This window comes from Odocoileus virginianus, chromosome 15, assembly GCF_023699985.2.
Source record: "Odocoileus virginianus isolate 20LAN1187 ecotype Illinois chromosome 15, Ovbor_1.2, whole genome shotgun sequence".
Lineage (NCBI taxonomy): Eukaryota > Metazoa > Chordata > Mammalia > Artiodactyla > Cervidae > Odocoileus > Odocoileus virginianus.
This window is the reverse complement of record NC_069688.1, coordinates 44,930,542-44,957,517: the sequence shown is the minus strand read 5'-3', so window position 1 is coordinate 44,957,517 and position 26,976 is coordinate 44,930,542. Positions and strand designations below refer to the sequence as shown.

General features: G+C 36.9%; 1 protein-coding gene across 1 annotated transcript in view; it reads left to right on the top strand.

The window, feature by feature from the left end:
- The window catches only part of ZFPM2 (zinc finger protein, FOG family member 2), a 503,409-nt gene that overhangs the window by 56,848 nt on the left and 419,585 nt on the right, over positions 1–26,976 (top strand). The gene's annotated exons all lie outside the window — the stretch shown is intronic.

Genomic DNA, 26,976 nt, shown 5'->3' with positions numbered 1-26,976 from the left:
TAATATTCAGGACTGATCTCCTTTAGGATGGACTGGTTGGATCTCCTTGCAGTCCAAGGGACTCTCAAGAGTCTCCTCCAACACCCCAGTTCAAAAGCATCAATTCTTCAGTGCACAGCTTTCTTTAAAGTCCGACTCTCACATCCATACATGACCACTGGAAAAACCATAGCTTTGGCTAAATGGACCTTTGTTGGTAAAGTAGTGTCTCTGCTTTTTAATATGCTGTCTAGGTTGGTCATAGCTTTGCTTCCAAGGAGCAAGTGTCTTTTAAAAATTTCATGGCTGTAGTCTGAAATTTTAATTTCAATATCTGCAGTGATTTTGGAGCCCAAGAAAATTAAGTCTGTTGCTGTTTCCTTTGTTTCTTCATTTATTTGCCATGAAGTGATGGGGACTGGATGCCATGATCTTTGTTTTTTGAATGTTGAGTTTTAAGCCAGCTTTTTCACTCTCCTCTTTCACTTTCCTCGAGTCTCTTTAGTTCCTCTTTGCTTTCTGCCATAAGGGTGGTGTTATCTGCATATCTGAGGTTATTGATATTTCTGCCTGCAATCTTGATTCCAGCTTCATCCAGCCCAGCATTTCTCATGATGTACTCTGCATATAAGTTAAATAAACAAGGTGACAATATACAGGCTTGACATATTCCTTTCTCAATTTGAAACCAGTCTGTACCTTTTTTTTTCTCTTTTTCCATTCCCCATATAAGTTCTATAAGGTGAGTGTTGGCAAGAGAAGAGAAGAGCGAAGGGGAGCAAAGAGTAGCCTGGAGCCTCCTACCTGCAGGCAAGAGTTTCATCAGGAAAAGAAAAGATAGAAAAAGGAAGAGGCCAAAGGGAGTGGGGTCTATTGTAGGTACATCCTCTGGTCTCTCCAGTGCTGAGACAAAGAAGCCACAGAAAGCATCATACTTCTCCATGTGACCTTGAAATAACCAGTGATTCTGCTCACTGGTATATATAGCAGAATCAGTGTCCTATAATATAGCAAAGGACTTGTTTGATAGTGAAGGTTGAAGTTTGTAAATTGGCAGATAAGACTGCCAATTTAGCAGATATGCTGATTAAATATTATAAGTTTAAATATTTCTTATTATAGCTTACACATCTCTTTTATGTGCACAAAAGTACAAACCTGATGAAAACTGGCCCATAATCACAGGCCCAGGTACCATTTGAGGTCAGCCATTCTATCCCTTTCTGGAGTCTACTCCATCTTGCCCAAGACTTTGATCCTGTAGTTTTTCTGTTCCTTTCTGTGCAACAGTTTTCTGTAGATAAAAAGTAATTCCAATATGAATAAAAATAAGTATCATCATCATCTATCACAAAATCCTTCCTTGACTCCAAATACCACTCTGATTCTCTGTACCCTGCTGCTGCTGCTGCTAAGTCACTTCAGTCGTATCTGACTCTGTGCCACCCCATAGACGGAAGCTCACCAGGCTCCCCCATCCCTGGGATTCTCCACGAAGGAACACTGGAATGGGTTGCCATTTCCTTCTCCAGTGCAGGAAAGTGAAAACTGAAAGTGAAGTCGCTCAGTCGTGTCTGACTCTTCCCGACCCCACGGACTGCAGCCCACCAGGCTCCTCTGTCCCTGGGATTTTCCAGGCAAGAGTACTGGAGTGGGTTGCCATTGCCTTCTCTGCTCTGTACCCTATTCACAGCAAAAGTCTTGAATTTGTTGTCTGTAATCTTATTGCCATTCTTGCATCTCCTTTTTGCCACTTCACTCCATCCCAGTGAGGATCCATCTCCTCAGCATTCAGCTCCCTTCTGTTCAGATTACACCAATGAGTTTCATGGACTCTAATCCAAACTTCACATCTTAACTCTTAGCATTGTTCAACAGCATGGGATTCTGCCTCCATCTTGAAGCACTATCTTCTCTTGACTTTGGTGACATCATACTTCCCCCTCCTTTTCCTAAGAACCTAATGTGATTTGGCTTCTCCTTTTCACTTTCCTTGATTGATTTCTCTTCTGTTCAGTATCTAAGTATTGGACTTTGCAAAGCCTCTCCTTTGTACCATCTTCTTTTTAAGGCTATGTTTTCTTTCCAGGTGATGACCTTTTAGTCCTATAGCTTTAAATACTGTTTGTATATGAAGGGTTCTCATTTATTATTTAGCATTCATTGTTCCCATTTTCACATTCTCTCATATTCAACCCATAATAAGTTCTGTCAACCCTGCCCCTAAAATATCTGAGTGCATCCATTTCTCTCCACCTTAGTCCACGCCATCATCCTTTCTTGCCTGGATTATTGCTACCTAATAGGATCTCTCTGTATTTCATTTTTAGTTCCTTAAAATTCCTTCTGTGTACAATCGCCAGAGAAATCTTTTAAAATGTAATTCATATGATATCATTTATCTGCTTAAAATTTGCCAGTTTTTTCTTATCGTACTTAGAATTAATTCTGCATTCTTGTCCCTGGGATTGCCTGCTTTACCTGCCTATTCTCTTCTTGAGCCGCTGTATTCTCATTTCTACCTCCAGCAGTACTGCTGTTTCTCCCACATTCATTCTCATGGTAGGGCTATTCTCTGTGCCTTGAACACTCATCCCTCGGATCATTGTATGGTTGTTCCTTCCTCTCATTAAGATCCCATCTGAAATGTCACCCCCTTCAAAGAGGGCTTCCCTGACTTCCCAAATCAATAGACACCCTACCACATTTGCCCACTATTCTATTTTGATTATCCTCCTAGCACCTATAACTATTGTTTATCACTATGATTTCATTTTTTGTTTATATTTATTCCTTTGTTGCTTGGTTTTTTACTCTTCTCAGTTTCACCTCTTGCTAGAATATAATCTCAAGGAAAGAAGGACTTTGTCAGTTCTAACAGAGTCCTAAAAACAGTACCTGATACATAATAGGTACGCCAGAGACATCTGTTGAATAGAAAAGTGAGTGAATGGATGAATCTGTATCTAGATAACTTTCTCATAAATTCTTAGATACATTTTATACTGTGCATGCCCACTACACCCCCCACCCCAGCCCCCAGTGTCTTAAACCCATGGTTTGAACACCTTGAAGAGCATTCACTGTATCTTTGTTACCCTTGGACTAGTGCATAAAAGGTGTGTTTACCACATTTGCAAATGCAGTAAACTCGGGAAAGACAACTGGTAGGTGGGTATAGAAAAAGAAAACCGGGATTCAAAATTATTGCCACAGTGCATATTATTTGTCAATATAATACATTTTTATTTAAAGTATTTCTCAGTCTGGGATATTAGGTGGGAGCATCTTGCATTTAGAGTTGAAAGTTAAACTGCACAAACCTAGGACAACTAAAAGAGTAATGAATGAGAAGAAGAACTGGGTGAACTGAGAATTAGGGAGGCATGGGTCCCCAAGAACAAAAGCAGATGTCTATCTGTAAGCCTAAAAGTTCATGCATCCTTAAGATCTGTCCTTTTATGGTGAGAACTGCCCTGGTGTGATATTTCCAGCCTGGAGCCATCTCTATCTAGTCTGAACTCCCGGAAGATTTTGCCCTTATCTCTAATGACAGCTACTATTTACTGCTGTATTTTAGTGTTTGTGTACATGTCCAAATCTTCCCTCCTCTTGCAAACTCTTTAGGAGGAGGCAATGTGTTTTGTTTTGTTTTAATTACTGTTTCCAGTGATTTCTTACAAATAGTTGTAAGACACTCAGTAAATATTTACTTTGTAAGTGAGTAAAGTAACAGACAAAACCGGGTTATATGAGTATATGCACTTTAAAAATAACACTATAAGAGCAGCATCATTATCGAGAAAAACACTGGTGAGGTTTTATTTAATATTGGTTTTTCTAAGTTTGGGGATAATGGTAGCTCATTATAGAAGTTTTTGTAAGTATTTATGATGAAATAAAGGGAAAAAAGATACTTGCGACATATGGCACTATTCCAATTGATTTAAAATGTAGGAATTTTGAGATATTTTGCTTAAGAGGTTTAATTGCATCATATCCAGATAGATAGAGGAAGGAAGAAGATAGACACCACTATCTAGGATATATTAGGTCAAGTATACTATTTCCCTGTGAAACTAGTCATCTGAACTACTTTATGTTTTTTAGATCAAATGTAAATAGTTAAAATTTAAAACAATTTTGTTTGTGCTGATTTTTTTTATAACTTGTCAATTACCATATTTGGGTCATTTTTATTTAGAGGTGCACTTTAATCACGTCTTCTTATTCCAATTTGATTTATAAAACTTAATTTTTTAACCATTAATAAAATGGGAGTACATTCATTTTACAATGCTGTATTAATTCCAGGTGTGCAACAGAGCGATTCAGGTAATTTTCAGTCACATGTATATAATAGCTATCTAATATAATAGCTATCTACGTATCTATTCTTTTTCATTATAGGTTATTGCAAGGCACTGACTATAATCCTCAGGCTCTATGTTGTTTTTCTTTTTTTTATACATAGTAGTGTGTTAATGCCAAACTCCTAATTTCTCTCTCCAATCCCTCCATCCCTGCAGTCCCCGTTGTGTGTTTTCTATGTTTGTGAGCCTGTTTCTGTTTTCTAAGTAATTTCCTTTGTATCAGTTTTTTAGATTCCACATATAAGTGATATCATATGATATTTGTCTTTCTCTGTGTGACTTATTTCACTCCGTACTATAATCTTTAGGTCTGTCTATGTTGCTGTATATGGCATTATTTCATTCTTTTTATGGTTGAGTAATATTCCATTGTGTATGCCTGTATATATGTGTGTGTGTGTGTGTGTGTGTGTATGTGTGTGTATGTGTGTACGTATGTGTATGTGTGTACATGTGTGTACGTGTCTGTGTGTACATATGTGTATGTATGTGTGTATGTGTGTACATGTATGTACGTGTGTGTGTGTGTGTATACCAATTCATCTGTTAGACATTTGTTTATTTATTTTCTGTTATACATTTCGGTTGCTCCCACACCTTGCCTATTGTGAACAGTGTTGCTGTGGACATTGGGGTGCATATATATTTACAAATTAAGAATTTTTTCTGGATATATACTCAGGAGTATAATTGTAGGATCATATGTAAATCTTTTTAGTTTTTGAAGGAACCTCCATACTGTTCTTCAAAGTGGTTGCACCAATTTATTTTCATACCAACAGGACAGGAGAATTCCTTTCCTGTACACCGTCTACAGCATTTATTACTTACAGACTTTAAAATGATGGTGATTCTGTCTAATGGGACATTGTAGTTTTGATTTTCATTTCTCTAAAATTAGTGATAATGAACATCTTTTCTTGTGCCTGTTAACTATCTATATGTTTTATTTGGAGATATATCTATTTAGGTCTTCTGCCCATTTTTTGATTAGCTTGTTTATTTTATTTTAAGCTATTTGTATATTTTGGATATTAACCCCTTGTCCAGTGTACCATTTGCAAATATTTTCTACAGCTTTTGTTGTGCAAAATCTCTTAATTTTAATTGGGTCCCATTTGTTTATTTTGTTTTTATTTCCATTACTCTAGGTGGCAGATCCAAAAATTATTGCTGCAATGTATGTCCAAGAGTGTTCTGTCTATGATTTCACCTAGGTGTTTTATAGTATCCAGTCTTACATTTAGGTGTTTAATCCATTTTGAATTTATGTTTAAATATGGTGTTAGAGAATGTTCTAATTCCATTCTTTTACATGTAACTGTCCAGCTTTCCCAACACCACTTGCTGAAGAGACTGCTTTTTTCTCCATTGTATGTTCTTGCCTCCTTTGTCACAGATTAATTGACCATAAATGCCTGGTTTTATTTGAGGGCTTTCTATCCTGTTGCATTGGTGTATGTGTCTCTTTTTGTGCCAGTACCACACTGTCCTGCTTACTGCAGCTTTGTAGTATTGTCTGAAGTCAGGGAGCGTGATTCCTCCCACTCTTTTCTTCCTCAAGATTGCCTTTTGTGTCTCTATACAAATTTAATTTTTTTCCATTTTATTTCTGTGAAAAATGTCATTGGCAATTGGAGAGGGATTGCGCTGAATCTGTAGATTGCCTTGGGTAGACAGTCATTTTAAAAATATCGATCCTTTCAGTCCAAAAACACGGTATATTTTTCCATCTGTTTGTGTCATCTTCAATATCTTTCCTCAGCATCTTACAGTTGTTGGAGTATAGGTCCTTGTCTCCTTCAGTTTATTTCTAGGTAGTTTGTTCTTTTTGATGCAATGGTAAATGAGATTATTTCATTAATTTGTTTTTCTGATATTTTGTTGTTAGTGTATAGAAATACAGCAGATTTCATTATATGAATATTGTGTCAAGCCCCTGTATCAAAATTCTCTGATGAGCCCTAATAGTTTCCTGGTAGCGTCTTTAGGATTTTCTAGGTTTAGCTTTAGCATCATCTCATGTGTAAACAGTGAGTTTTATTTCTTTTTTTTTACAATTTCTTCTTTAATTGCTATGGCTTATAAAAGTTAATTTTGTATCTACATATTAATCTATGTACATCAGATTATAAAATAAATGAAATTCCCACTCTCAGCATAAAAAGAAAACCTTCTTTATTGTTGAGAATGCAGTGAAAGTCCATGCACACTTGAGTTTGTATGTGATGCTTGTAGACTTTAAAGGAAATATTGAAAAATTTCCAGTGAACCAGCAATTAGTAGCCAAAATTTAACTAAAAATTTACATTGACTGTATAGTAAGGACCAAAATTGACCATAAAGACATGTAGCCTAATACTAATTTTCTTCTGACTATTTAATACAATGACACAATTTTTATTTCAAAGCGTAATGTGAAGGATGAGGAAATAAAACTATATAGGGCATCAAAACTATATAGGGCATCATGCCCACTGATATCTGGGACTTGATCTTATTATAATTGTATTCCTAAGTCCTAGCAGTGCCTGCACATTCAGTTAACACTCATTATGAAGTGCTCTGTTATATAAGAATGCAGATACAACGTGGTTACAGAATAGTTTACATTCTCCACCCACTCCCATTCTCATCTCACTAGCTTTGTTACAACCAGATTGAATCTTTGGTACTCACAGATTTTGGCAGAGATATTTTATAGTTGAGAACCATTATTATCTATTTGAACCATTATGATTTATTTATATTATTTGGTTGAAAAAGTTATTGAATATTTGTTATGTTTCTAACACAGAGTGATGCTGACAATATACAAGACCCAGCTGCTTATAGCCTATACCATAAGTAAAGTAAAGCTGAGCTCCTGTTTTTAAATGTATTCTTGAAATGGTGAGCCTATCTACTTTATTCTTTCTATAACAAGAAAGAGAAAAGCAATCACTTGTATCAGAGAGCATGCCTGGCATGCACAGGCAGCCCTTAGTGTTCTGTTGAACCTAACAATCTTTAGACCATCAACACTGGGTAAGGACCTCTGCGATCATGTTGGCTTAGAAAAAAGACAACCACTCTGGTCTTAATTGAACACAGGCAAAGAAAGACATTGACATTTTTGAAGACTAGAATATGACCTAATATTAACTATTTACTGCTTTTGTAAAACCAATCTGAACATTAATCCCACTCTGTTTCTACCTTTTAGATAAGAATTTTAAAGGTACCCAATCATGGAATGACTCCTGCTTCCTGATGGCATCCAATCTAGAACAAAGTTTAGCTTATTTTAAACTTTCCCCTAAATTGTCTAATGCAGGTTCAGATCCTATAAAGGTTTTCTAGCACACCCTTGCTGAGACATCCTGCTGTTCCCACATTGCAGTGCATCAGTAAACACAGTTAACCCACATTTGTTCAACGATAGGTATGTTACAGATGGGCTTTGACTAAGATCATCTGACAGTATTAAAAGCCTGAAGGTTCTTGAGTGTGTTGAAATTTAAATGTTGCATTTGCTTTTTATGTATATGCCAGTGTTTTTTTCAAAGTCTTTGAAGGGAGTAAAATTTGAGATTTAAGTTAGAGAAAATGTGTAGCTCCAAATGTATGCATAATTGTAGTTTGTATGATCAGCCCACACTACTGTCTCAGGGTGTATTTCCATAGACAATTTTTGAAATACTAAAGTATCAACAAGACATAACCTATGAGGGGAAGTTCTGAACACTGTATTGTTTGCAAGATTTTCTGTGAAAGGGTTTGCCAAAATTAAAACATAAATCTGAGGAAACAACAAACTACCACTGAAACACTGCAAAGAATATATTCAAAATTTAAAACTTATTTGTCTGAAACAGATACTCTTAACCTTCTATAAGATAACATATTTGGAAATTCTTAGAATTTTTAAAACATTACATTTTGAACAAGGACAGGCTTGATGATGTATCTCTTAATATATTTTAAGTAGTTAATATTGTTCTTTTATTCTTTTTCTCTGATCAATAGAATAATTTCCCTGTATGAAGTTTCTACACATATTATGAATCCTAGAGAGTACTTAAATTTTTAAAAAATTATCAGATAACCATTAGATAGTGTGAAAAATGTTTATATTAAGATTGCAAAGCCCAGTTGATTCTAAATGTCTAATGAAATGTTTTTATTTTCAATATAGATTATTGGAAAGTATTAGTATAAAGAACTGTTTCTTAGTAAACACCTTTGTCAATATTATTTTCTTATTCTCAAGTTTTCTTTCATCAGGATGAGAATTCAAAGCAAAGTAGAATGTTATTTTTACCTTTACAACAGTAACATTATACTATTTGCATGTATGTTTACTATGGTTTAAAATATGAAATGGGAATGAAGGCCATTTCAGATAAAATTTGTTCAACAGCGCAATAAAAGGATACCTTCCGAATTGGGAGGATGACTCAAAATATCTGTAATTTTATGCTGGAACAATAGTATCTGAGAACATATAGGATTTCACCCAAGAAGTTTAGATAAAAGTTGGACATAACTTATTTAACAAAACTGAGAGTTCTGGAAATGGATGGTTTCCTTAAAATCAGAGAAAGTGTAGTAATAATGGTACTTTGGAAAGTGTAAAAAGGATGCATTGCTGAGCATTATTTATACCTCATCCTTGGTGTGCTTTGATGATGATGAACATAAAAGGTAGAATATGATAAATGATTTGAGGGAATCTGAAAGATGGTGTGGACATTATGCTGAAATAATTAGGAGAAAGTGGTACTTCCATGGATGGGTATTTGATGGAAAACAAATAGGTAGCTAGGAAATAAGGGAATGAGGGTAGGCTGATGTAGTCAGGAGAGACATCATTAACTGAGTCTGGGCTTGAACTGAGTCTTAAATAACAGGCAGGATTCTAAGAAATGGGGAAAATAGGAAGGGAAATTAGGTCAGATAATGGTTAATATTTTAATGCTCTGAATCATCACCATTATATGGCTCCTTCATGTAAACTTTCTGTGAAGTATTTTACTAGGCACTTTGGGAAGTAGGCTAGAAACAGGCATAAATTCTTATCCATGATGAGTTTACAATTCATGAGGTGCTTGTAGATTACTTAAGAAGTTTTTTTAAATAAAGTCATAAGAACCATATAGAATTACAGGATGCAATGGATCATCATGACTGTCAAGCAGCAGAATTCTAGGAGGTCTAGGTGTAATGACAGATACATATGACTCGATATGGTATTTTTTGTTCTTATATTTCAATATATTTAATGAAATGTGATCTCCCAGTAACCCCTTAGTCATGGTTTTCCCATATCAAATACAAATATACTAAAGAGCTGGATCTTTGAGGACCTTTCTGGATAATTACATAGTTCTTTGTTGTGAGATTATCAGTATACAATATGTGACACAAAATAGTTACCTACTAGCTCTGAGTCTTAGTGGTGATGATTGTATGAAAATTGAATTTTACTCATATAAATGCATGCTATTTTTGCCTTGTTCACAGTTTAAAAGGGAGCTTCAGTTGGAAATTGCAATAGATTGTTTGGCACTCCTGATGGATCAGCAGTGCCAGGAGTTGTGCCCGGTATTCAATTCAGAATTTTGAAAAAGCTATGTACTAGTACCAATACATTATCTAATTTTAGAAATGGTGTAATTATTTTATTATCCCGCCAGCAGTGGGACAACCAGAGCACCAGCCATGTCATCTAGCTATGTTAAGCAGCTGAAGGGCATGTCCCTGCTAGTCAGGGCCTGACAAAACATGCTCCACTGGAGATGGTGAAAGTGAAAGTCGCTCAGTCGTGTCGACTCTTTGCGACCCCATGAACTATACAGTCCATGGAATTCTCCAGGCCAGAATACTGGAGTGGTTATCCATTCCCTTCTCCAGGGGATCTTCCCAACCCAGGGATCAAACCCAGCTCTCCCGTGTTGCAGGCGAATTCTTTACCAGATGAGCCACCAGGGGAGCCCAAGAATACTGGAGTGGGTAGCCGTTCCCTTCTCCAGCGTGTCTTCCCCACCCAAAAATTGAACTGGAGTCTCCTGCATTGCAGGCAGGTTCTTTACCAGCTGAGCTACCAGGGAAGCTCTCCACTGGAGAAAGGAATGGCAGACCACTTCAGTATCCTTGCCTTGAGAACCCCATGAACAGTAAGTATGAAAAGGCAAAACAGGTATGACTCTGAAAGATGAACCCCCAGACTGGTAGGTGTCTAATATACTACTGGGAAAGAGCAGAGAGATAGCCAAAGAAAGAATGAAGAGGATGAGCCAGAGTGGAAACAATGCCAGCTGTGCTTGTATCTGGTGGTGAAAGTAAAGTCCGATGCTGTGAAGAACAGTATTGCATGGGAACCTGGGATGTCCATGAATCAGGTAAATTGGATGTGTATCGTCAAAGCCGAGGTTTTTCCTGGGTCTTCTGCATTGGCAGGTGGATTCTTCACCACTGAGCCACCTGGGAAGCTATTAGTCCCATATTACCTGTGTTTTTTTTTTTTATAAAAAAAATCACTTCTGTTAAGGAGGCCAGCTGGAAAGATCAGAACAGCTGTAATTCTTCCCATCCCAACTCACTCACGTACCTGTCACCAAATTCGGCAAATCCATTTTCTAGCCCAGCTCTTTCCTCTGGCATGCACCGTCTCTTCTCTTGTTTTTCCCTCGTCACCTCCCCCCTAGACTAGTGCTGTGATGTGTCAGTCAGGGTCTAACTAGGAAACAGAAGCCACTCCGAGTACTTAAGAGGAAACTTATCCTAAGGAATTGAGCATAGAGGTGATGAGAGGGGACATGATGCAATCTAGATATTAACACCAGCAAGAAATCATGACCTTCCCTGAGCGAGAGAGAAAAGCCCAGGAGCAGAATCACGTGGAAGAAGCTAGAACTACAGGCAGCTTGTCAGGCTGAAGCTACAGGCGAGAAACAGCTCTCAATTCAGAGGCTTCACCTCCCCTTCCCCTTTGATAACTTCCCACCCTCACTGTCCTTCAAGACACACTCTACACTTTTGCCTTTATAAAAGGCAAATCCCATCATGTTTATCCCAACGCTAAAAATGTTCGGAGGTTTTCTGCTGCCTGCAGGTAGTCACAACACATCTTCTCAGCTGCTACGCTGTGCCCCGCCTGTCGCTTCCCAGAAGCCATCCATTCCCTTTCATATACTATTTCCCAACCTGGAATTCCCCCAGCTCCCATCCCACATGCAAACACCAGCAAATGCCTTCTCATCTTTTAAGACCTATATTACACATCATGCCTGCAATGCCATCTTCCCTGTTGTGTTTCCTCTTCTCTCTCTCACCCTTGCCCACTCTCTCTCAGTCTCCTTCCTTTTCTCCCTTCCTTCCTTTTTATCTTCTTTTGTTCTCAATAAGCAAATCAGTGTTTCCCATGATACTCTATCAGATTCTCTATGTTGGTACTGATTTCACAGTACTGCAATTGTGTGTATGTGTGCATTTGCATGTTTTAGCATACAATATTCGGTTCCATGTCCATGTACATTATCAGGTTGTAATCTCCTTGAAGGCAGGGGTTTTTATCACATATCCTATCTTTTATCAGCTCAATAGTTTCTGAAAAATGTTCTGAGTGAACTTAATGCATTCAAATATATTTATGCACTCGTCTTCTAAGACTGGACAAGTAAAGGTTTAACAAGTATTTTATGAGAATGTCTCTTTGTATGAGAAAAAAACTCTTGAAAGAGAAAATGTATTTCTCACATTAGTTTTCCCAAAGAGTATATAAAAGATCTTCTCTGATGGTCTTTAAATCCCAGTTTGAGTGGGGTTACTAACTTAATCCATGCTGAACAGAATTTTAATGCTTAAAAGAACATTTGAAAATTCAAATAAAAATTTACAATTTAGCTTTTTGAAGGGTAAAAAATATGATTCATATGATTTATGGCAAATGCAATCTCTATATTTTTTACACTGCTTTTTGGTGGCCTAGCCTAAGTTAAATTAAGAATATTCTATAACCTTAGCAATGTTCAGAAGATTCTCTTTCTAATTCTCTACCTCTCATGCCCTTTCATTGGCCTTGAGCACCTCTCAAAAGCAAAAAATGTTCCCCTTCATTAATGTTCACAGTAACTACAGGAATGTGGGTTGCTATTTTAGCCCTATTTTATAGATGAGGAAACTGAGGCACAGAAAAGTAACTTGCCCAAGGTCACTTGGCCATGGATAGCAAAACTTAGATGTGAATCAGTTCTGATGTCAGAGCCTATATCCTTATCCACTGCACTGCACTTCATGTGGCAATGTTTCTTTTCACCACAATCCTTGGATTTGAAAATGAAGAAGAGGGAATAGAAAGCATACTGTGCCCTTCACAGCTTGCTTATCCTTTCTGTCCTCTATGGATGAAATGTGCCAATGAAGGAATGGCATTACTGCTATACAGCAATCATTAGGTCCTTCTGCTGACCAAGAAAGATCTAAGAGTGATGTGTTTGAAAGCAAAGAAAAATAATATTTGCATGTATTTACAACCTGCCTTTCTCAGAAAGGATTTAAGGTGTTTCACTAAGATATGTACATTACTGACAGATAAAGTAAATTAAAATAGGTGGGAAGCAAAGCAAAGGGAAACTTAGGCTAGAAAAGGACAGTGCATGCACACAGCACAAGCCGTGACGTTACATACTTGCCACAGCGAGCTTAACATGTGACTCCAAGCTATATAGCAGCCAGTGAAGACAGAGAAATAAGACTCAACTGTTGGTGTTTCTACAAGACACAGAGTGCTCAGGAGAAGCCCAGCTATTTCCAGTACTAAGGATAGAGAGAAATTGGTCCCATGGTCTTCCAAGGAGGACACTGTAATACAATAAGCAGCATCCTTAGCAGCAACATATGCAGAGCACAGAGAACTTACAGAAAAGGAGGACAGAGATTGCTTTTCACAAGATCCCTCCAAAATAAGCATCCCTCCAAAATAAGCATCCCTCCAAAATAAGCATCCCTCCAAAATAAGCATAATGCATATGAAATACAGGACACAAACTCAGTCTTGCCAGGAATACACTTTTGCTCTTTTACACGTCTTTGAGAAGTGGTTCAGTGTAGTCTGACACAGACTGCCTGGTTATGTCACTAATTAACTGGGTGACACTGGGCCAGACTCGAAACCTTTTGAATCTCATATTTAACACTAATAAATGGAGATGCTAAAAACTACCTTATATGTGTGCATGCCGAGTTGCTTTAGTTGTGTCTGACTCTGTGACCCCATGGACTGTAGCCCATCAGGCTCCTCTGTCCATGGAATTCTCTAGCCATGAAAAATGGAGTGGGGTGCCATTCCCTTCTCCAGGGAATCTTCCTGACCCAGGGATTAAACCCACATCTCTCATGTCTCCTGCATTGGCAGGTGGGTTCTTTACTACTTACACTACCTGGTAAGCCCAACTACCTCATATAGTTTGGTCTTTAATTAGTCACTATAATAAATTGCTTACAGTAGTGTTTGGGATATAGTCTTCCTTTGTAGTGTGAGGGGATGAGGAGACAGTGAGGGTGCTTGGGTCCATCTGGTCTTCCCTAGGAAAATGAATGCGGGCCCTGTTTGGTACCCTGTTAATTGACCTACTGGGAGGCAATACTGAAAATCCACCTCCTGGGACTGACTGAGGGAAAGGAAAATGCTGACTCATTCTCAGAGACTGTCATTTAGCCACTCATCACTTCTCTTCCATCTTGAGGATCCTTACTTTATCTTGAGGGGCAAAGTCAAAGGAAGCTTGGCATGGGTCATCACATCTTTTCCAAAAACTCATCTATGATACAGTTCTATGCAGTCGGCTTTTGCAACTCAAATGACGGATTGGCACTGTTGTTTTCTATGTCTTTCTGATGTGTGACTCCATCCCTGAGATAAGGAGCGTGAAAGGCTTACAGACTGGTGCAAGGAAAGGTGGGGGCTCACAGTATTGTCCACAGAGGTGGTAGATAAAAGCTGGCTAACAGTTCCCCATACATCCCATCACATAAAGTTATGCCATCTTGCCAAAACACACTTCAGTGAACACAGTCCTTTAGTTGTCCAGTGGTTGAGGTCCATATCTGGCGCTTTCTTTTCTTCATATTAACCTCTAGGCAGATTTTAAAGACAGAAGAACAGGCAGACTAAAGAGAAGAACAATATAATAATCGTTGTGCAGTTGCTAAGTCGTGTCTGACTCTTTGTCGCCCCATGAACTGCAGCACAGCAGGCTTCCCTGTCCTTCACTGGCTTCCGGAGTTTGCTCAGACTCATGTCCATTGAGTTGATGATGCCATCGAACAATCTCATCCTCTGTCGCCCCCTTCTCCTCATGCCCTCAATCTTTGTCAGCATCCGGATCATTTCCAATGAGTCGGATCTTCCCATCAGGTGACCAAAGTATTGGAGCTTCAGCTTTTGCATCAGTCCTTCCAATGAATATTCAGGGTTGATTTCCTGTAGGTTTGACTGGTTTCATTGCCTTGTTGTCCAATAGCTTCTCAAGAGTCTTCTCCAACACCACAGTTAAAAAGCATCAATTGTTTGGCACTCAGCTTTCTTTATGATTCAACTCTCACATCCGTACATGACTGCTGGAAAAACCATAGCTTTGACTGTGTGGACCTTTGTTGGCAAAGTGATGTCTTTGCTTTTGAATATGCTGTCTAGTTTTATCATAGCTTCTCTTCCAAGAAGCAAGTGTCTTTTAATTTGTGACTGCAGTCACTGTCCTCAGTGATTTTGGAGTCCAAGAAAATAAAATCTGTCACTGCTTCCACTTTTTCCCTATCTATTTTATCCAACTGGTATATAGTGCATACAGGATTGGAGCTGACTAATTTGGAAAGCCCGTGGTGCCTTGTAAATGATACTGAGTGCCAGGCCAGCTAATCTGTATTTATATAGGTAGTGAGAGTTCTGGATAAGGCAATGCATACTGAAAACTGTGTTTAAGAATAGTCTGAGTGGAGGATGTAATGAAAAGTTAGAAGGATATAGAGCCTGGGGAAAGGAATGGATATTATGAGACCACTAGGTGAAGAGTCATGAGAATCTGGTTTAGGGTGTATGGTTGTCAGATTTAGGGGGAAAAAAAAGCAAACAGAAAGGATTCCCAATTAAATATAATTTGTGAATTTTGGTATAAATATGTCCTATGCAATTTAGAGACATATTTATAAAATATTATTACTTATGTGAAATTTATATTTAACTGATATTCTGTATTTTACGTGGCAACCTGGACCACAGCAGTGCATTCCTATGCTAAATTAAGCACCTGGAGTTAGCCTTGACTCTATAAGTTGAGGGTAGTGTTTCAGATGCCAGCTGCAAGTTCCATGTTTCTCAGGCTATCCATACGTTGGACTAACTGGCCCCCAAATTGGGAATTCCCACAAAGAAATTGGCTTGATAATTTACTAGGACAACTCACGGAATTCAGAAAAGCACTGTACTTATAGTTTTGTTATAAAGGATACAAATCTATACCAGCCAAACAACACAGATAAGGGAGGTCTAGGAGGGTCCTGAAAACAGAGCTTCAGTGGCCTCTCCCCACAGAATGCATCGCCCTGCTGGAACATCAGTGTGATCAGCAACCAGGAAGCTCATTTGAGTCTTGTGCCAGAGTTTTTATTGGGGCTTTATTACCTAAGCATGACTGATTGAATTATTGACCCTGTGTGTGAACTCAATCTTCAGCCCCTATCCTCTCCCGGGAGGTCAAGGCCCCCTGTGAATAACAAAGACACTCTATTATATGACACACCCTGAGTGTGGTCATGGGAGTGGAAACAGATAGATGAGGAAAGAATTATACCAGGGAGGGTCCCAATTAATAGTAAGGTTTTAAATCCTGGGGGCATTAGAAATATATAAGGAAATGTTCAATTAGGATGGGAGAGGGAGAGTAAATAATTAGCTAACTTAGATGCCTAGAGATGAAGATACTGAAGGGACATCATGATGCAAATTCAGGACAGAAGGACAGAAGAGCATATCTAGAATTAAGAAGAGGTCTCAGGATTATATACTGAAGATCAATACTCCTTAGCATGGAAGTGGTTGTTGCAGCTCTGAGATGGAGTAATATACTGTGGGGAAAAAAGTGTAGTAGAATAAAACAAGAGTCTTAAGTGTTACAGGAGGAAAATAGAAACCAAAAAAGTTAAAAACAGATTTATCACATTCTAAATGTTCATAAATTAAACTGACAAAGTATTTTCCATATGAAATCATTTGTTGTTTTTTACATAGTATTAATTTCAAAGCTTTTATACATTTATTCTGTAATTTATTTCTACCCAATTTTCCTGAACGTTTAACATTATGATATCCATTTACTTTTATTTTTAAATACTAATGGATTTTTGCCCAAATTTATGTAAGTTCAAAGTACTCAATGAATTGTCAATATATTAGGATAAAAACTTTACACTGGTTTTGAGCATTGTTATTAAGTACCTTGAAAAGGAGGGTGTAAAGTCTGTAAATTTGATGTTTTTAGCATATAGAAATAAACATATTTTGCTCAATCTAATTTTGAAGTTAACCCAGTCTTTACTCTTTAAAGGTTAGCTATTCATGAAGACAGAAAGGTTATCGAAATGAAAGTGAGTGCTTTTATTAATTCATTTAAAACTTATTCTTTAATTACAAAATGGCTTGTGACTAGTAATAGTGAATTAATTAATGTAATTATAGTTTTCAAATAACTACATTGCAAATAGTTGCAGTGTTTCTATGTAATACTAATAGCATAAAAAGCATTGGTAAAGCTACGTTATAGCACATATATTTGTAAAATATCACATTCTTTTCTTCAGCTTCCTGATACACCATGGTGACATTTCACAAAAACTGTTAAGTGCCTGCTCTGTGCCAAAAACACTATTCTGAATTTTGTGGAACATACAAAAATGAAAATCTGGAATCTGAGAGAGACTGCTTATAACAACACTACCATTTGTGTTGACTTATTGTAATTTTGGTTGAAAACCACTTTGCTATAATCATTCTATCAGCCCTTTTATCAGCTACATTATTAATAATAAGAATTAAAAAGATGATTAGCAGAATGATTTTTTTAAATATGCAAATAAGCAAATCACTTGAACTTCAGTAGTTAACCTGTAAATGAGAAATTGGACTCACTTTTCCAGTCCTGTTTTTTTGCAGTTATTATTGCTATTTGGAGTTTCAAATAGTAGATTTCACTACCTGAAATCCAAGTTCTGTTTCAGTCTTTAACACTGGAAAGCAATGATGGGCTCCACCCTCATCTAACACGTGGTAGAAAGGCACAGACAGAATTAGGAGATCTGATTTCTCATACTGTTCTGTGAAAACATTTCAGCATCCTTGAGTGTTCTCATCTGTAAAATGAGAAGATTTCATTTATAAACTTTATGGTGCCTTCCAATTTAAAAGTCTGTGGTAAAACAAGCAAACTTATCAATAACAAGGTTAAGGCCAATTAAGTTTGACTTATAAAATATTTCAGAAATTTTTTACTGCTTTCCAACTATGTGGTTAGAAGTGAGGCTAGCAGAAAAGGCAGCCTAATAAAACTAAGAATAGGTGATCATCAAGTGATATTATTTAAAGTTTCAAATGTGAAATATATCACTAAAATGGGAAAATCTGTTTTTGATGATACCTAAAAGCAGTTTGTTCTCTAAAAAGCAGTTAATATTCATACAGTATCTATAAAGCTATAGGTGAGCTAATTTTGGAAGAAGGCATCTTCCCAGATGATACTGAGACAAAATTTCAGCTGAAATGATTTTTGTATTATAACAAATCAGCCACTTGCTCTTAGGATAAGTTGGTAGTGGTGTACTCATTGTGGACATTCTTTGGTTGGAGAAATTTCTTTTGTGCAAGGAAAATTTTGGTGAGATTCTTTTATTTGAGATTTTGAATGTTTTTAAAAAAATTTTTAAAAGTTTAAAAAATTTTATTTTATATTGAAGCATAGTTGATTAACAATGTTCTGTTAGTTTCAGGTGTGCGGCAGAGTGATTCAGTTAGACATATACATGTATCTGTTCTTTTTCAAATTATTTTCCCATTTAGGTTATTACAGAATATCAAGCAGATGTTGCTTCACAGACTGTTTATTAAAAGTGCCGATGTACACATGAAACTTCCAGTGACCAAAGTCTTTTAGGTTTATTCAAGCGTTCTCCCTATTCCTAACTCTAATTTGGGAATTGACCAATTTGAAGAGTGAAATTTTAGAAAATAAGACCTAAAAGGCCTCTGATTGCATATTGAGATGTTCCAGCCTCTGGAGAGTTTGAATCCAGGCGAAACCAACTGCAACATCTCCAGGGATGGTCTGCTACCTATGGTCAGGGGGAGATACTTCTACCCCACGTTTGTTTATTGATGTGCTTACCCAACAGAATGTGTTCCTTGTGTCTTGTGTTAACTATTTGTTTATGGAAAATGCAACTCTTTAGCTCAGTTTCAAAAAAAAAAAAAAAGGTGCTCTTTTAATAGTACCTGGGATACTTTAAAATGTTTTAAAAAGTTCCATATTGAGTACCGTATAGAATTTAATTCAGATGTTTTATATTCTCGAAGGGCTGAATAGGTGTGGTGTTTCAGACAATAGTTTTAAGCGCAAAGGCTGTCTCTTCTGAGGTGCCTATGATTATATTCTTTTGTGTAAGCAGGTAGATATCCACCTGGAGTGTGCGCAGACATCTTCGTGTGGGCTCTGGCCACAGAATTCCCATTAGCATTAGCTTGGCACTGCTGCCTGTCTCACAGACAGTAAGGAACATGCCTTTTCCACCCTTGAGGCAATAAAATAAATTAAAGGGTGCGGCATTAAATGAGTTGAATTTTGAGTAGTATTTTTCATGCCTCCAACGTTTTAAAATCAGTTTATCCTTATGAAGCAGCATTTGGAATCATGAAACAAGGGACTCTGTTTGTGCCAACATGTGGATCCTTTTGGTTTTCTGGAATGGTGTGTTTGTGTCCAACAGTCTTTTCGAGTCCTTTTCCCATTGTGGTCTCTGGGTAGCGTCTGTGACTAGAACTTTGTTTTTCACTATAAATCACAAATAAATGAGCCCCATGGAAGGTAAGACATCTTCACTTTGTTTCTTCTGGGTCTGGTCCAGACTATTACAGTCCCTACATATCTCCATGACACAGAAGCAAGAGTTTTTGCAAAGAACGTCCCCAGGGCCCAGCCAAATCCTTCCTTCGCAGCAGCTGCCCTGCTATGTCTATGTTCATTATGTTCATGCGTCCTTCAATTTTGCACTTTCTTTCAATATTTCCTAAAGAGACTGGACAGCATTCCTTTAATCTCCAATGGAAGTTTATTTTTGTTTTCATGGAACAAAGGTTTATCTTTAATGTTACCATGTGTTGTCTCTAATTAGAAACCCTTTTCTTATATTCTCATAAATAAGAGGGAATAATTTAATTCTTAGTGGATTTGAACATTGATAACTTCAGAGACGGTAAGATCCAGATTTGTCTAATCCTCTTTCACCACAGAAAATGTAGACCCTCACCCAAACACCAGGAGGGGAAGATCTGAAAGTCCTGTACTCCTAAAGGGGGACTTCTAACACAGCCACTTACTCTTTCCAGGTGTATGATATTTTATTTTAGGACATCAGAATAGGAATTCTTTTCTCGTATTAATCTGTTTTCCCCCATTCAGTGGCTCTATTGTTATCTTTCCAAAGCATGTTATGATTATTAATAAAGGTATTTCAACATAATTAATATATTAACAAATTTTGGACACAATGCTATATCAGGCATCCTGCTAAATAAGTTCATCATGCAACTGAATATATGTAACTTGCAACTACTGTGATATATTATCCAGCTTTATAGATAATAAATGGAGACTCAGAATTTCTGAGGCTCATTCAAATTCAGACAGCTCATCAGGGCTGGAGCCAAAGTTTAAACCAGAGACCAGAGAGTGTCTTCTAACTATGCATCTCATTGTAGGCTACAACCAGTTATTTTCCAAATGACACCACATGTTAGGACTTCTGAGAATAATGCCTTAAAGTGCCTGTTATTTTTTATTTTTATTCATTTATTTTCTTTTGCTCCATGCCTTATAGTGTTTAAGGTTATAACTTTCTATTTCATATCCATCATTGTTGTATATTTTTGTGTTATTTTCCTGGTGTCCCCAGATATCATAGTTGGAGAAGGGAATGGCAACCCAGTCCAGTATTCTTGCCTGGAAAATCACATGGACAGAGGATCCTGGAGGATGGGCTACAGTCCACGGGTCACAAAGAGTAGGACATGATTGAGTGACTAACACTTTCAGTTCAGATACCATATTTCCACATTTTTATCATAATGTCCATCACTCATGCTCACCTGTTTTTCTCAGAAGTAGCATGTGTCAGGTAAAGTTAACCTATGATAGGAAGCAAAGAATGAAAGGCGTATATATGTGGTGGGGGGAGCTTGAGGGATGGAGAGAGGGGAAAGAGAATGTTTATTAGCATTTTCCTTAGGTATCGGTGAATATGAGAACACTGACTGTACTAATGCTTTTCCATCGTGCTTACTGAGTTTTCCTAGGATGCCTGTCAAGTATGTTAGTATTTCATGTTTGGTAGACTGTGAGTATCCTCTGTTCCCTGAGCTGGTGGAAATAAAAACACTGTACCTGTTTAGTCTGAGTCCCTGAAATAGGGAAGAGTTAGATCCATATTTTTAGCATATTTCTGCAGTGAGATTTCCGTGTTGTATTTGTAGGTGTGGAAATGAAGAATAGGCTAAGAGGTTTTGAAGGCAAGAAACATTCAGAGTAGAAAAGACCCTTCTTAGATAAATGCAGCAAGGAATGCACAGTGGTTCTGACCTCAGGAAAAGCTTTCTTCATTAACTGCTTTGAGGAGGGCATAGATGTTTTCAGTTAGGGTGTATCCATCGTGTTTACTTTTTGCCCTGCATTTCAAGGACAATGAGGAAGGTTCCTGAGAATATTCACTTGCTTTCGACTGGCCTTTTAGGGGTCTAACAAAATATAAATACTGCTGGTGAAGAAAATAAAGTTGATAAAAGCTAATTATTATGTTTCAATGGTTGTAGGAATATCAAGCTTTTTCATAACGTATTTTAAAAGTCCTTGTGCCCTGTGTTAAGTAATTTGTATTATTAATTAATGCAGCTTTTAAATGTTGCCAGTAACATTATAACAAGGTAATTTTCCATTGAAATTCTGATTAAACCTAAATGTTGATGTTAATTACATATTATTCAAGAAATAATACAAAATAAACCCCAGATAGTAATCACCCCACCCTAACCAATTACTCAGATCACCAATTCCATCTTAGGCTCTACTTTTACCGTTTCATCAGTCACATTTTTCTCACCCTCTTGTTTCATCTCCTTCTAGCGTATCTTGTTTTCTCGGGTACTGATGTCATGGTAAAGATGTGTATCAATAACAAAAATGTTACTGATAAGAAGAGAGCTGCTTTAATCTGATTTAGTGTGTCAGATTTTATAATTATATAATTTGTCACATAACTTATCTGTAAATACCTATAAATATTCTGGAACTCAGAGAAGGAAAAAAAAAAGTTTATTACCTTAAAGCAAAACAGTTTTGCTATATTGCTGTTGACCACTGTTGAAAGTCATTTTATATTTTTCAGTATATTTGCTCAAGATCACTATTAATTTTAACATATAAGGATAAAGTTGCGGTGTTTTGTATTTTCTTTTTATAGATTGTTCTTTCACATTAAAAACTGTCTTTCAAATGATAGTATTTAATGGAGCAACTGAGGAGGTTTTGCTGTCAAAGCTACATGAAATAGCCAGCATGCTGTCACCTGTGATTCTGTTTCATGGGAGTAATAACTTTTTCCATTACCTATTATCTTTTATTAAAATTTTCTGTAGTTTGTTATGCCATATAATAGACGTAATTTGTGATATATCAACACAGCAAATGTGAACTTGGGAATTCTCTTTTCTTTCTTCAGAGGAGTTAACTTCCCCTACCTTTTCCCACTGCACAGGAAAAGAAGAAGAAAAACAGATGTAAATGGAAGAAACATGCAGTGGCTGTATTTACCTAAAGTAATCTTTGAGCTGTTAAGAGAAGTTTAATCAGCCACATCACACCCTCACGGGTCACAAATATGATTTGTTAACATAAAACATTGGCTTCCCTGTGGTTTAGTTGCTGTAGAATCTACCTGCAACACAGGAGACTGCCTGTAGTGCAGAAGACCCAAGTTCAAACCTTGGATCAGGAAGATCCCCTGGAGAAAGAAATGGCAACTCATCCCAGTATTCTTGCCTGGGAAACTCCGTAGACAGAGGATCCTGGCAGGCTGCAGTCCATGGGGTCACAAGAGTTGGACATGACTTAGCAACTAAACCAAACCAAAAAACCGAGGGAAATGCTTGGTATCATTCCAAAAAGTATTTGCTGATCAAATTGTTTATTTTAATTGATAACTAGGAAGGAAAAAAATTAAGCTCAGCAAAATGTAGGATGCAAAGTGAAAGTGTTATTTGCTTAGTTGTGTCCGACTCTTTGTGACCCCATGAACTGTAGACCACCAGGCTCCTCTGTCCATGGAATTCTCCAGGCAAGGATACTGGGGTGGGTAGCCATTCCCTTCTCCAGGAGATCGTCCCAATCCAGGGATTCAACCTGGGTCTCCTGCAGCTTATGTACTCTCTGAGCCACCAGAGAAGCCCATAGAATGCAAAGTTGATTCAAAAGAGCTCATGAAATTGACTTACAACTTTCATTCACTCAAAATAATTAGGTTAGTTATGAGAAATTTTATTTAGTTTTTTAATCTAAAGCTGATTAAAGCTAACTTCACAAGCATCATATTGTTTTATTTCTTTCATGTAATATATAGTGAACATTTCCCTGTGTTATTGGCATTCTTCTAAAAGAGATTTTAAAGATCATATAGCACTCTGAAATATGGATTTACAACTTTTGATACCAATCTGAATTTCCAGTTAGATTGCTTCTAAAACTTCTTTCTCAGAACAAACAGTATTATGCACTTTACTGAATACCGATGCTTGTCTTCTCCAATTATTTCTGAGAATAAAGACTGTGAAGTTGAATTAATAACAGAGTTTGAACTTAAAGTTTTTGGAACATATTACAAAATAGCCCTAATTATTATTGTTAATGATTATAGAGTATTCCATTTTGAATAAACAATATTAATAAATATTTTTGAGTGTTTACTGTCTAGTACTGCTTTAAGAGTATCATCCTGGTTTAACACATTTTTCTTAAAGATGATATGAGGTAGGGCTATTGTCATTTCTCTATGTTATAGATGAGAAAAATGAGGCATAGGAAAACAGAGACTCACTCAAGTTCAAATAAGCAATATTTTATAGGAGGTTTTGAATCCAAACACTCTAGGATAATAGCTAACTTTTACTGATATTCAATAATAGACAAACAGGCTTACTGAACTCCCAAGTTAAGAGATTTAAAATGCATTATTTGACCTTCTTAAAAGTTCTATGCTGTATAAACACTTATTTTCTTATTTTTTCTTGTAAAAGAAGTGATCTTAGAACTTTGTTTAGTCAAGTTGACAAGTCATATAATTAGTAATTGGTAAAGCAGAAAGTGAAGAACTAAAGAGCTTCATGATGAAAGTGAAAGAGGAGTGAAAAAGTTGGCTTAAAACTCAACATTCAAAAAACTAAGATCATGGCATACAGTTCCATCAGTTCATGGCAAATAGATGAAGAAACAATGGAAACAGTGACAGACTTTATTTTCTGGGGCTCCAAAGTCACTGCAGATGGTGACTGCAGCCATGAAATTAAAAGAGGCTTACTCCTTTGAAGAAAAACTGTGACCAACCTAGACAGCATATTAAAAAGCAGAGACATTACTTTGCTGACAAAGGTCTGTCTAGTCAAAGCTGTGGTTTTTCCAGTAGTCATGTATGGATGTGAGAGTTGGACTATAAAAGAAAGCTGAGTGCTAAAGAATTGATGCTTTTGAACTGTGGTGTTGGAGAAGACTCTCGAGAGTCCCTTGGACTGCAAGGAGATCCAACCAGTCCATCCTTAAGGAAATCAGTCTTGAATATTCATTGGAAGGACTGATACTGAAGCTGAGACTACAGTACTTTGGCCACCTGATGTGAAGAACTGACTCATTGGAAAAGACTCTGATGCTGGGAAAGATTGAAGGCAGAAAGAGAAGGGGATGACAGAGGATGAGGTGGTTGGATGGTATCACCGACTCGATGGACATGAGTTTGAACAAGCTCCAGGAGTTGGTGATGGACAGGGAAACCTGGCGTGCTGCAGTCCATGGGGTCCCAAAGAGTCGGATTTGATGGAGCGACTGAATTGAACTGAACTGAAAGCAGGTTTTAACTGTTATCTGGGTTATGTGTCTCGAGTGCCCAAACTCTGAATCTCTCCACTTTTCAACCATTTGGATCATTTAGGTTCTTACCATATATCAGTATTAAAAATGACATTTAAAGGAACATGGTTTGGATTATTTAATTAGTAGAGATTTCCGGAAAAGGAGATCCCATGTCAAAGTTTAGTAATGGTCTTAGGTCTGTACATGCATCACTGGTAAATTTTTCTGCAAATGTGAGCCAGTACTTTGTGTAAGAGAAACAGTGTCTCTGGAGACTTCACCAAAAAAAAAGAGAGAGAAAAAATACCATGTTGAGAAGGAGAGTGAAGGGTTAGTAGATGAGGCAGCAAAGCCCTCTGTGAAGAGGGGACATTTGAGCTCAAACTTGACTGATGATCTAAATCAGCAGCAGCAGAGTGTTCCAGGCAGAGGGAAGCATAGGATATAACCTCTGCATTGGGAATAAGTTTGATTTTTTAAAGAATTAAAAGAAGGCTGATAATGCTAAGATACAAGGTAGGATGGATGAGTTTGAGTTCATCTCGAAGAACGCTGGTGGTCAACTTCAAATTGGCCTTTGTGTAGGGTTTCGTGCTCCATGTTAGAGATTTTGGGCTTCACTCAAAGTACAAATGAAGAACATCACAGCAGAGGTGTAACAGGGTGTAATTATATCCCAGAAGGATAGACTGTGGCCTGAAGATTGGGAGGCTGGCCACTCCATCTGCACTGGTGAAAGATAAAGGTGGCTTGAACTAGGGACACAGAAGTGGGGATGGTATGAAGCTGTTGGCTTGGGTTATGTTTTAGAGGTAGAGTTTCGAAGACTTGCTGATAGATTTGATGCATGAGTGAAGTAAAGAGGAGAATCAATTGTGACTCCTAACTTCAGTGCTTGAGAAAATCATGTTCCTTTAATGACTTAATTGCTATTGTCCCCACTAGATGTAACCTCCATGAGGGAAAGGACCTTATCTCCTTTATTCACTGTGTATAACCACTGCCTAGCATAAGACCTGGCAAGGCAAAGAGGAGGTGTCTGGAAATATTCCTGAATAATTTAATAATTATTATACATTATTAGCATGTTATCTAAATTATTTGCTAAGAAATTTCCCCTTATGTTTTCTTTTTATAATTTTTTTACTTTTAACACATAAACTCCAAATATATTTAGATTTATGCTGCATTTTTTCAGTATAAACTTAAGTCCATTATTTACTGCTTTGTGATTTCTTTCATGGTATCTAAAATAATCACTCCCCATTCAAAGATTTGGTTAATGATTAGTTCTGCTTCTTATGTGCTTATAATTTTTATTTTTTTTGCTTATTTCTTAAAAAAAAACCCCTGAAATTTAGTTTTTAAATTATATAAGGGCCTAAGTTGATTTTTTCCCTAAATTGCTAACTAATTACTTCAAATTAATTAGTCCATTCCTTTCTCTTAAAAAATGTCTTTATTTACTAAATTTTTACAAGTAATAGTGTATTACTAACTGTTTTAGTACCAGCCACATTGCTGGTTTGCTTTGCTAAGTCACTTTCAGTTGTGTCCAGCTCTTTGCGACCCCATGGACTGTAGCCCGCCAGGCTCCTCTGTCCATGGGATTCTCCAGGGCATGTATGGATATAGCAGCCATATATGGATATTTAAATATACATTTATGTTAATTAATACAATTTAAAATGTTGTTTCTCAGTCACATTAGCTCTATTTCAGGTGTTCAGTATAGTCAGTGGGGTGAGTGGATACCATACAAGACAGTGCAGAATTAGATTAGAGAACATTTTCATCATCACAGAAAGTTCTATCAGACATTGCTACTCTAGGAAATATTTTTTTCAAATTCCTAAAAATTTTCCAAGGATTTAAAAAATAGAATAGTGTGGTATATATAAACTACATTGGGAATCATTGGCATCTTTATAATACTTAATTTTTACTTTTGGGAGTGTGTTATGCAGCCACATTTGTGAAACAAGTTATTTTTTTTCTCTCATTAAATTTTTAATTTCTTTCAATGTTATATATATTTCTGCATGAGGTTAATCCTAGGAGGCTTTAATGTTACATTATTTAATATGTGTCTTTAATTTTTTCTTCAACCATTTTTCAATTTAGGTATTCTACTTTAATTTGTTAAAATATAGCAGGCTTTTAAAAAATAAATTTTGCATTTTAATGTATTTTCAAGTTTATTGGTACAATGA